The sequence below is a fragment of the Cherax quadricarinatus genome, chromosome 25 (genome assembly GCF_038502225.1).
Source record: "Cherax quadricarinatus isolate ZL_2023a chromosome 25, ASM3850222v1, whole genome shotgun sequence".
NCBI lineage: Eukaryota > Metazoa > Arthropoda > Malacostraca > Decapoda > Parastacidae > Cherax > Cherax quadricarinatus.
The window spans coordinates 8,736,773-8,749,953 of NC_091316.1; positions in this window are offsets into that span (position 1 = coordinate 8,736,773).

Sequence of the window (13,181 nt, forward strand, 5' to 3'; positions counted from 1 at the left end):
CCTTCATAAATGTTACTTTGCTCACACTCCAACAGTACGTCAAGTATTAAAAACCATTTGTCTCCATTCACTCCTATCAAACACGCTCACGCATGCCTGCTGGAAGTCCAAGCCCCTCACACACAAAACCTCCTTTACCCCCTCCCTCCAACCTTTCCTAGGCCGACCCCTACCCCGCCTTCCTTCCACTACAGACTGATACACTCTTGAAGTCACTCTGTTTCGCTCCATTCTCTCCACATGTCCGAACCACCTCAACAACCCTTCCTCAGCCCTGTGGACAACAGTTTTGGTAATCCCGCACCTCCTCCTAACTTCCAAACTACGAATTCTCTACATTATATTCACACCACACATTGCCCTCAGACATGACATCTCCACTGCCTCCAGCCTTCTCCTCGCTGCAACATTCATCACCCATGCTTCACACCCATATAAGAGTGTCGGTAAAACTATACTCTCATACATTCCCCTCTTTGCCTCCAAGGACAAAGTACTTTGTCTCCACAGACTCCTAAGTGCACCGCTCACCCTTTTCCCCTCATCAATTCTATGATTCACCTCATCTTTCATAGACCCATCCGCTGACACGTCCACTCCCAAATATCTGAATACATTCACCTCCTCCATACTCTCTCCCTCCAATCTGATATCCAATCTTTCATCACCTAATCTTTTTGTTATCCTCATAACCTTACTCTTTCCTGTATTCACTTTTAATTTCTTTTTTTTTGCACACCCTACCAAATTCATCCACCAATCTCTGCAACTTCTCTTCAGAATCTCCTAAGAGCACAGTGTCATCAGCAAAGAGCAACTGTGACAACTCCCACTTTATGTGTGATTCTTTATCTTTTAACTCCACGCCTCTTGCCAAAACCCTCGCATTTACTTCTCTTACAACCCCATCTATAAATATATTAAATATATATATATATATATATATATATATATATATATATATATATATGTATATATATATATATATGTTTATAAATACATACATATCGTGCCGAATACGTAAGACTTGAGATTTTGGCTTAAATAGCAACGCTCTTCTTGCCGAATAAGGCAAGTGAAAATCTGTGTATGCAATAATTCAACAAAAATCATTCTGAACCCAACGAAAAAAAATATATATTTCATTGTCTTTGTTTATTAGTAAATTATTGTAAACTTATCTAAATTATACTTAGTTGGATTAGGCTAAATTAAATAGAGCTTGTTATAATAAGCTTAGGTAAATTTTCTAAGGTCCTTTTGGTACAAATTTATTATTTTTTACATTAACATAAATGAAAAAAACATATCTTTAAACGTATAAGGGAAAATTTTAAAAAGAACTAATTTTAAAGGAGTTCTTGTTAATTGACCAGTTTTACCTATTCGTCACCATATATATATATATATATATATATATATATATATATATATATATATATATATATATATATATATATATATATATATATATATATATATCGAAATATTCAGATAATTCAAACTCGTGTGTGTTTCTGTCTTCATGTGGGTTATTACTGAGCATTAACAAGTGTTCATTACATTTTAGTTATTCATGTATATGTATGCATGTATGTGTGTGTGTGTGTGTGTGTGTGTGTGTGTGTGTGTGTGTGTGTGTGTGTGTGTGTGTGTGTGTGTGTGTGTCGCAGATGGTGGTCCCAGAATGGATATACAAGCGGTTATACTAATTAAATGGTTTTATTTAAGTGATGACAATATTATAACAGTTGGATAGAAAAATCTAATACCACCATCCTTACATACCTAACCTAACCTTACATACCTAACCTAACCTTACATACCTAACCTAACCTTACATACCTAACCTAACCTTACATACCTAACCTAACCTTACATACCTAACCTAACCTTACATACCTAACCTAACCTTACATACCTAACCTAACCTTACATACCTAACCTAACCTAACCTTACATACCTAACCTAACCTAACATACCTAACCTAAAATTACATACCTAACCTAACCTTACATACCTAACCTAACCTAACATACCTAACCTAAAATTACATACCTAACCTAACCTTACATACCTAACCTGACCTTACATACCTAACCTAACCTAACCTTACATACCTAACCTAACCTAACCTTACATACCTGACCTTACATACCTAACCTAACCTAACCTTACATACCTAACCTAACCTAACCTTACATACCTAACCTAACCTTACATACCTAACCTAACCTAACCTTACATACCTAACCTAACCTTACATACCTAACCTAACCTTACATACCTAACCTAACCTAACCTTACATACCTAACCTAACCTTACATACCTAACCTAACCTTACATACCTAACCTAACCTTACATACCTAACCTAACCTAACCTTACATACCTAACCTAACCTAACCTTACATACCTAACCTAACCTTACATACCTAACCTAACCTAACCTTACATACCTAACCTAACCTAACCTAACCTTACATACCTAACCTAACCTAACCTTACATACCTAACCTAACCTTACATACCTAACCTAACCTAACCTTACATACCTAACCTAACCTTACATACCTAACCTAACCTTACATACCTAACCTAACCTAACCTTACATACCTAACCTAACCTAACCTTACATACTTAACCTAAGACACATTTACTAGTTAAGGTTTCTGTCCCGGGACCTTGAGTAGTCAAGGTCGCGGGACCAAAATCGTTTTCTAATAAATGTCCCAGTGTTTGCTGACGTGTGTTTTATTAAACCAATTATCGGTATCCATTACCAAACTAAATCAAACCAAACCTAAAAAAAAATTAGTAAAAAATCGATAAATTGGCAAATGGCGTATAAGGTTTGAAAGGTGTCGAATGTAATGAGGGTCATTAATGGTGCTCGTCACCTGTACACCAACAGTCAGGAATACTTAAATCCCTGATACGAGGAATAAAGTAAACTCTTAAGTGTATGAATTCTGAAATACATACCTTCACGTGTGTGCATACGCTGCTGCTATCAGTACGTACACATCAACAAAGATCACCCCTCAGAATAAACTGTATACGAAGTCGATAATTTAATTTGTGATTTTTTACCAAACACGCTACTGACTGCTTTTTCTTCCAGCCACGGTATTTTTTTTTTAGCCACGGTACTGTGTTTTTTTTTTACCAGCCTAGGTATTGTGGATTATTTTTTTTCCAGCCACGGTATTGTGGGTTATTTTTCTATTTTTTCCGTGCACGGTATTATAGGCTATTCGTGAACTGTTCTAGCCACGGTATTACCTGGAGTATACCTGGAGAGGGTTTTGGGGATCAACACCCCCCACGGCCCGGTCTGTGACCAGGCCTCTAAATTGGCTTCAAAAATAACATTTCCTTGACCAATATATTTGTTCGTATGACATGTTGCCTTGATTGATTAATCTTAGGCCTTTTCCAGCCACGGTACTGTGGATCACCCGAGAACTGTTCCAGCCACAGTATTGTTATTCACTTGTGAACTGTCCCAGCTACAATATTGTGGCTCACTTGTGAATTGTTCCAGCCACAGTATTGTAACTCGTGAATTGTTCCAGCCACAGTATTGTGACTTACTTGTGAATTGTTCCAGCCACAGTATTGTAACTCGTGAATTGTTCCAGCCACAGTATTGTAACTCGTGAATTGTTCCAGCCACAGTATTGTGACTTGTGAATTGTTCCAGCCACAGTACTGTAACTCGTGAATTGTTCCAGCCACAGTATTGTAACTCGTGAATTGTTCCAGCTACAGTATTCTGACTCACTTGTGAACTGTTCCAACCATGGTATTGTGACTTTTATTTTCCACAGTCGATAATTTAACAAAACATGGTAGTTTTTCGACATGCATTCAGCAGTTATGTAAGAGAGAAATAAAATTCCCGAACGCCTGCGTAACATACTGTGCATTTTACACAATTCTCGGACGATAGCAGCAAAACAATCCGATACATTCTGAAAATACTGGCCGTGTTTTCGAATGATAACAATGTGGTCTTGCGTGAATTTTCATATATTTTTTTTTTTTTTTGGGGGGGGAGCTCATTCAACCGACGTTTAAATAAAAAAATGCTTCTCAACGTAGATATAAGCGAGCAGCCTGAGAGGGTGGGAACTAGTGGGGCGGGAACTGATGGGGTGTCAACTGGGGTGCTTACTAGTAGGGTTGATAACTGGCTTGAGTGCTAGTAGAGAGGGTACCAGTGAGGTATGTACTGGTGGGGCAGGGCACTAGGGTGGTTACTGGAAGGATTGCTACTGAGTGCTGGTGGAGTGGGCACTCCTGAGGTAGGTGCTGGTGGAGTAGGCACTCCTGAGGTAGGTGTTGGTGGAGTAGGTACTCCTGAGGTAGGTACTAGTGGAGTAGGCACTCCCGAGGTAGGTACTAGTGGAGTAGGCACTCCTGTGGTTGGTGCTGGTGGAGTGGACACTCCTGAGGTAGGTGCTGGTAGAGTGGGTACTCCTGAGGTAGGTACTAGTGGAGTAGGCACTCCTGTGGTTGGTGCTGGTGGAGTGGACACTCCTGAGGTAGGTGTTGGTGAAGTAGGTACTTGTGAGGTAGGTACTGTGGATAGTAGGGTGGTAACTGGTAGGATTAGTACCGGGATAGTGGGTACTAGGGTGTGAGAGTGGATTAACCAGGAGTTTCTATATTTTACGTGTCATTCATGTAAGAAGAGCAGGAAAACACCTCTCAAAGCTGTTTTCCTGCTCTTTATCTCTGCCTAATTATACTACTTTCATATTTTACTTTATTTCCATTCTTGGTAGAAAAAGTATGGGACATTCAACCAGGTCTGTGATTCTTTCTCTCCGAGAGTAAGGAGAGCGTTGTTCTTTTTCTCGTTTACATATTTCTCATAATGGTGTCTTAAACATGTATCTGTGACACTGTTGCCATCCTCTAGACCATGGTTATCCACCCAGGGGTCATCCCCTAGGTTACCCACCCAGGGGTGAATTCACCCTCCCCCCAGGGGTGAATTCACCCTCCCCCCCCAGGGGTGAATGCACTATTTTATTCATTCCACTTTAAAATTGAATGTCGATAGATTATGGGATACATTATGAATCAAGGACGATAAATAATCAGTCCAAGTTCATGACGAAACCAGTTAAGGTTCTGGCAGTTGAGAAAGCCGGGCCAGTCAGTCCGCAGCGCGGCGGTACTACTAGCTCCTCGCTAGCCGCTCGCCGCTCACTGAGATCAGTTGATGACTGACACTCCAGGGAGGAGGTAATGCACGCAATTGTTGTGAATCTATATTAAATTTATTAATCTTGGAGCTACCCAAACAATTTATTATTATTAACGATTAATTGATTCACGTTGTTAACATAACAATGTGATTAAGTAATTGTTACATGGAGGGCATTCCGGAGATCAACGCCCCCGCGGCCCGGTCCATGACCAGGCCTCCTGGTGGATCAGGGCCTGATCAACGAAACTGTTACTGCTGGCCGCACTCAGTCCAACGTATGAACCACAGTCCGGCTAATATGGCACTGACTTAAGGTATCTGTCCAGCTCCCTCTTGAAAACAACCAGAGGTCTATTGGTAATTCCCCTTATGGCTGCTGGGAGGCTGTTGAATGGAGAATTCATTTTCTGCACATTTGAATATATATTATTTTCTTATTAGTAGAGTACTTTGGCTGTAGAAATCTACAATAAAATGTGAATTCAAAATATTTTGGATGTCAATTTTTTTTTTTTTTGTGCTATTAAAATTTTTATGAGATAGGGGATGCGTGGATTCCTATAAATTTGGTTAAGGGATCACAAACTAATAAAGGTTAGGCAACCCTGACCCAGGTAACCATCTGCCCAAAATCCTTAGATGTAACCATCTGACCCCAGACTCTTAGAGGTAACCATCTTAATGGTGTCATAACCATTTATCTAAATAACAAAAAAAGGCACAATACCGTGACTGGAACGATACACAAATAACCCGCACATAAAAGAGAGAAGCTTACGACGACGTCATCTAAGCTGCAAGAACACTTCAACAACCAACATGGTGGGGCCAATGTTGCGGGCCATGATTTTAAGTCATTGCAAGCTAAAAGAGCCCGTTTTGATTCTCGAGCAACCCTTCCAAAATTAGGGTTTATATCTGCTGACAAACCACTGCTGATGACTTCATACCAAGTGGCGTACAAAGTAGCAAAGTCTAAGAAACCTCATACTATTGCAGAAGAGCTTATCAAACCATGTGCATTAGAAATGGCTACAACTATTCTCGGAAATGAAGCAAGAAAGAAGCTTGAATTAGTGCCACTGTCAAATAATGTTATTCGAAGCCGAATTGACGATTTGAGTTTAGATATTTTGGAACAAGTTATCTCACATATGAAGGCTAGTCCCTTGAAAATCTCCCTTCAGTTGGATGAAACTACTGATGTTTCTAATTGCAGTCAACTTATTGCACTGGTGAAGTATGTTCATGATGGTGCCATTAAGCAGAACTTTCTTTTCTGTGAAGAACTGACAACAACCACCAAAGCAAAAGATGTATTTCAGTTTGTGAAAGACTTTTTTGCAAAATATGAATTGGATATCCAAATTATTGGATCTGTGTGTACTGATGGCGCTCCTGCTATGCTGGGAAATAAATCTGGGTTTTTTGCACTGATGAAACAGGAGATTCCATACTTGCAAGGTACTCACTGTTTCCTTCATCGTCATGCTTTGGCATCAAAAACCTTGCCTATAAAATTGAAGAAAGTCCTTGATACTTCAGTAAAGACCATCAACTGGATTAGAGGTCGTGCTCAAAATCACCGCCTTTTTAAGTCACTTTGTGAAGATCTTGGAAGGGAACATACAATTTTACTTTTCCACACAAAAGTCCGATGGCTCTCCCGTGGGAGAGTTTTAACCCGCTTCTTCGAACTGCGAGAAGAAATCAAAGTATTTCTGAAGGAACGTCGCTGTGATCTGCTCGAAGAGTTGGAATTGCAAGAATTCAATCAAATCTTAGCGTATTTGAGTGACATATTCACTCGTATGAATGATCTGAGTTTATCACTTCAAGGTAAAAATATAAACATGCTGAATTGCTATGAAAAGCTAAATGCATTCAAAGATAAGTTATATCTGTGGTGTCAACGAGTGAAAAGAGGAAATCTTTCAAATTTTCCATCACTTGAAGAAATAGCTGATGGTAATGAATCTTCAAGTTTGATTCCTAGTGTTTGTGGAGAAATTGTGATTCATTTGGAAGTGCTGTCGGCGTCATTTGATAGATATTTTGATGTAGGTAAGCTGGAATCATCTGAAGAATGGATTATGAATCCTTACTCCTTCAACTTGGATAAAATGTCAGATGATGGAGAGCTGAAAGAGATCTGTGTTCAAATCGTGCTCTTGAAATGCAATTTGAGAGTAAAACTTTGGAAGAGTATTGGTGCTCGGTTATGATTCTGTTTCCAAGACTTTGTCAAACTGCACTAACTGTGCTCATTCCATTTGCGACAACTTACTTATGTGAATCAGGATTTAGTACTTTTTTGTCAATTAAGAAAAAATCTAGAAATGGTTTGAATGCACAGGCAGACATGCGTGTTGCTATCACCAACAGTTCCCCGTTTTGAAAAACTCTCAAGCAAGAAACAGGAACAAAAGAGTCATTGAATTAAAATGGATTCGCAAACTTTTTGGAAGTCAGCCTTTTGATTTTATTATCTTGTACATATTTAAAGAAAGTAACTATTTTTTGTATGGTATATTCAAATGTTAATCGGAGACATCCTTTCTTGTCCATATGTTTGATTTTTTACATATTAAAAAAATAAAATTCCTTTCTAAAGGTTTGAAAGCTAGTTCTTGATTTGACTTTTTTGTATATATTTCAAGCAAGAGTTATTATTTTTGTAAGGTGTATTCAAATATCATTCTGTGATATGTTTCTTTTCTCTAAGTCTGATTTTTGTTCATATATTATATTAGAAAGTGAAATAAATATCTTCTTTTGATAAAATTTAGTATGAATCCACATCCTTTATCCTTGAACAAAGTTTAAATTGTAGGAGTGCGAGGTTAGTGCAAAAAATTTATAGGGGTGCGGGAGTAAGAAAAGGTTGGGAACCACTGCTCTAGACTCTTAGGGGTAATCATATCGATGTCAATTACTTTATCTTCTTGACTGATATCGTGATTTTTTTAGTTCTCATTAATATATTAAGAGGTCAAATTGAATAGGTTGTAGTTTGAAAAGTATGTATTTCTATTTGTTTATGTTAATCCCAAATTATCCACACTTTAGAGTGGAAACTTCACAAGACATTTCGCTCAGCCATGACTAGATAATAGTCTAGGACAGGTCGAAACGTCCTTTAAAGTTTAATCCCCAAGGTATGGAATATATGTGAATTGTTCCAGCCATGGTACTGTGACTTTATTCTTGATGGTTCTATTAATAACCAACTTAAGGCGAATTTATCACTCTTAAGAGTTCGTATTATTTATACTTCATTTCAACTACTTTTTGGGGATATTTACTCTGCTCTGCTATCACAGTGTTTGTACATTTTAAAATTTTAGCAATGGTAAATTAAAATCCACATGCAAGATGACGTTTAGAGATAAGTTTGTAAAGATTACAAAGAACTTCTATTGGAATTAGCTAACATGAATGTCATCAGCCTGACAAGTGTATGTTCATCAGACTGACAAGTGTATGTTCATCAGTCTGACAAGTGTATGTTCATCAGTCTGACAAGTGTATGTTCATCAGTCTGACAAGTGCATGTTCATCAGTCTGACAAGTGCATGTTCATCAGTCTGACAAGTGCATGTTCATCAGTCTGACAAGTGTATGTTCATCAGTCTGACAAGTGCATGTTCATCAGTCTGACAAGTGCATGTTCATCAGTCTGACAAGTGTATGTTCATCAGTCTGACAAGTGCATGTTCATCAGTCTGACAAGTGCATGTTCATCAGTCTGACAAGTGCATGTTCATCAGTCTGACAAGTGCATGTTCATCAGTCTGACAAGTGTATGTTCATCAGTCTGACAAGTGTATGTTCATCAGTCTGACAAGTGCATGTTCATCAGTCTGACAAGTGCATGTTCATCAGTCTGACAAGTGTATGTTCATCAGTCTGACAAGTGCATGTTCATCAGTCTGACAAGTGCATGTTCATCAGTCTGACAAGTGCATGTTCATCAGTCTGACAAGTGCATGTTCATCAGTCTGACAAGTGTATGTTCATCAGTCTGACAAGTGTATGTTCATCAGTCTGACAAGTGTATGTTCATCAGTCTGACAAGTGTATGTTCATCAGTCTGACAAGTGTATGTTCATCAGTCTGACAAGTGTATGTTCATCAGACTGACAAGTGCATGTTCATCAGACTGACAAGTGCATGTTCATCAGTCTGACAAGTGTATGTTCATCAGTCTGACAAGTGCATGTTCATCAGTCTGACAAGTGTATGTTCATCAGTCTGACAAGTGTATGTTCATCAGTCTGACAAGTGCATGTTCATCAGTCTGACAAGTGCATGTTCATCAGTCTGACAAGTGCATGTTCATCAGTCTGACAAGTGTATGTTCATCAGTCTGACAAGTGTATGTTCATCAGTCTGACAAGTGCATGTTCATCAGTCTGACAAGTGCATGTTCATCAGTCTGACAAGTGCATGTTCATCAGTCTGACAAGTGTATGTTCATCAGTCTGACAAGTGTATGTTCATCAGTCTGACAAGTGCATGTTCATCAGTCTGACAAGTGCATGTTCATCAGTCTGACAAGTGCATGTTCATCAGTCTGACAAGTGTATGTTCATCAGTCTGACAAGTGTATGTTCATCAGTCTGACAAGTGCATGTTCATCAGTCTGACAAGTGCATGTTCATCAGTCTGACAAGTGCATGTTCATCAGACTGACAAGTGCATGTTCATCAGTCTGACAAGTGTATGTTCATCAGTCTGACAAGTGTATGTTCCTCAGTCTGACAAGTGTATGTTCATCAGTCTGACAAGTGTATGTTCATCAGTCTGACAAGTGCATGTTCATCAGTCTGACAAGTGTATGTTCATCAGTCTGACAAGTGCATGTTCATCAGTCTGACAAGTGTATGTTCATCAGTCTGACAAGTGTATGTTCATCAGTCTGACAAGTGTATGTTCATCAGTCTGACAAGTGTATGTTCATCAGTCTGACAAGTGTATGTTCATCAGTCTGACAAGTGTATGTTCATCAGTCTGACAAGTGCATATTCATCAGTCTGACAAGTGTATGTTCATCAGTCTGACAAGTGTATGTTCATCAGTCTGACAAGTGCATGTTCATCAGTCTGACAAGTGTGTGTTCATCAGTCTGACAAGTGCATGTTCATCAGTCTGACAAGTGTATGTTCATCAGTCTGACAAGTGTATGTTCATCAGTCTGACAAGTGTATGTTCATCAGTCTGACAAGTGTATGTTCATCAGTCTGACAAGTGTATGTTCATCAGTCTGACAAGTGCATGTTCATCAGTCTGACAAGTGTATGTTCATCAGTCTGACAAGTGTATGTTCATCAGTCTGACAAGTGTATGTTCATCAGACTGACAAGTGTATGTTCAACAGTCTGACAAGTGTATGTCATCAGTCTGACAAGTGTATGTTCATCAGTCTGACAAGCTTATGCCATCAGTCTGACAAGTGTATGTTCATCAGTCTGACAAGCTTATGCCATCAGTCTGACAAGTGCATGTTCATCAGTCTGACAAGCTTATGCCATCAGTCTGACAAGTGTATGTTCATCAGTCTGACAAGTGTATCTTCATCAGTCTGACAAGTATATGCCATCAGTCTGACAAGTGTATGTTCATCAGTCTGACAAGTGTATGTCATCAGTTTGATAAGTATATGTTCAACAGTCTGACAAGCATATGTTACCTGTTTGGCTAATGTAAGTAATAAACGTATGTCACCAGTGTTTACAATGCGTATGTCATCAGTCTGAGAAGAGTACGACATTAGTTTGGATAATGCAAGTTACCAGTTTGATAAATGTATGTCAACAGTATGTGAGAGGCGTATGTCATCAGCCTGACATGCCTCTGTCATCAACCTCAGAGAGAGCATGACACGCAACATTGCATGCTGAAACAAAAAAAGATATTGCACGCTGATCTGATCTCTAAACGTAACTGACAAACGCTGCCCCTTTAAACCTTAAATACCCTATGCATTAATATGGTTTAATTGCCTTTAACTGAAGAAGACTGCGTTTGATTCTGTTTCCAGTGAGAGAATTCCTAAAAAAAAGAAGCAAGGTTCCAGCTCTTCTCAGATGTACTACATCTGCTTCTAACAGATCATTTTTAAGTTGTAAATATATGTATTTCTATATAGACTACTGTTAAATCTTTTACGGTCTAGTTCCTAGGCCTTTTGTGGTTATATAATCCCCCACTCTACTCTCCACAGGATGGATACGGGTGCGCAATGACCTACCCACTACCCTCCACAGGTTGGGTAGGTGGTGCACAATAATATAGCCACTACTCTCCACTTAATGGATAGGTAGTGCCAAATAAATACATGTAATCCACTACCCATTTAACAAGGAGTTGCTCAAGGAAAGAATATAATTCATTTGTCCTCCCTATCCTATCCATCTTTCCCTTTTATCCCCATGCCTTTACATCCCCCCCCAACCCTGTCTCTCCCTTTCCTTTACCATCCCCAGCTCTTCCCTTAGTAATCCTTCTACCTCTCCCCTCTCTCACTCTCTATGTGTCTCCCCTACCACTTCATCTTCCCCCTGCCTCACCCTCCTACTCGCCAGCATTTCCACACAGGATGGAGTGGTTTTTCGTCTGAACTAATACCAAGATGAGTCTCTTTAATAGTTTTCCTTCATTTCCATAAGTCAACATGATGATAAGAGATAAAAGCAACAGTAGATGGCGCCACAGCTCCTACAAGAGCCCCACACACGCTATTTGTCAAGAGAAACAAAACTAATAACGCTACTAAAGACAACATTTCCTTTATGACGTTCAAAACGTCGTGTACAGTAGAGGTTTTGTGTTGTGTTTGGCTTCATATTATTATTATTATTATTATTATTATTATTATTATTATTATTATTATTATTATTATTATTATAGCCTGGGGGAAGCGCTGAGCCCAAATGGGTCATACAGTACCTTGGATGGGTGGGGGGATGAAAGGTAATTAGATGTGATCCAAGGAAGGAGATAACAGCTCCAACTCTTTGGATCAGGATCCCTTGACCGGCATTAAAGCATAGAAAGGAACAATAAAAAAAGACAGGAAAATGACTGGAGACAGGAAAAAGACTGAAGAGAAATTAAGCCAAGACAACTCTGGCCTTCAGTGTTCTAAGGTCAGTTTACCTCCTCGCAGATTACCTGGGTTTTACGGTGTTTTGGCAGCCTTGTCTTGGGTAAGTGTAGGATCACCAAGCTTGTACGTGGGGCAGGTCAGTTGTAAGTGTGGCGTCGCCAAGCTTGTACTTGGGGCAGGTCAGTTGTAAGTGTGGTGTCACCAAGCGAGTACTTGGGGCAGGTCAGCTGTAAGTGTGGCGTCGCCAAGCTTGTACTTGGGGCAGGTCAGCTGTAAGTGTGGCGTCGCCAAGCTTGTACTTGGGGCAGGTCAGCTGTAACTGTGGCGTCGCCAAGCTTGTACTTGGGGCAGGTCAGCTGTAAGTGTGGCGTCACCATACTTGTACGTGGGGTAGGTCAGCTGGCAACGAGAGTGATGCAACACGGCTTAAATAACACTATCTGAAACTGCTTGAATAGCGTTGAGTCAAGACTCAGCAAATCAGAGACGCACACACACACCAAGCAGTTATTAAAAAAAATGTTTGGTTCAGTCTGAGTGTACAGAGTTCAACTGATAAAGCTCTCACTGGCTGGGTTGGCAAATAGTGCCTGTTCACAAGTATGGTAGAGGGATGGAAAAATAAACATAAATGCAATATAATGCGATCCTTCATCGACTACGTTTCGCCCACACAGTGGGCTTTATCAAGTCACAAACAGATCTATCTGAGTAAAGAGTGCACGAGCATATACAGGGTGGAGAGTCAGGTGGAGAATGTTGGGTAGGTTGGATTTGAGACTGACCTGCACGGAACGGGCAGGTGTGCATGTTGTTTTGTAGGATAAGAAGTTCAGCTATGTTG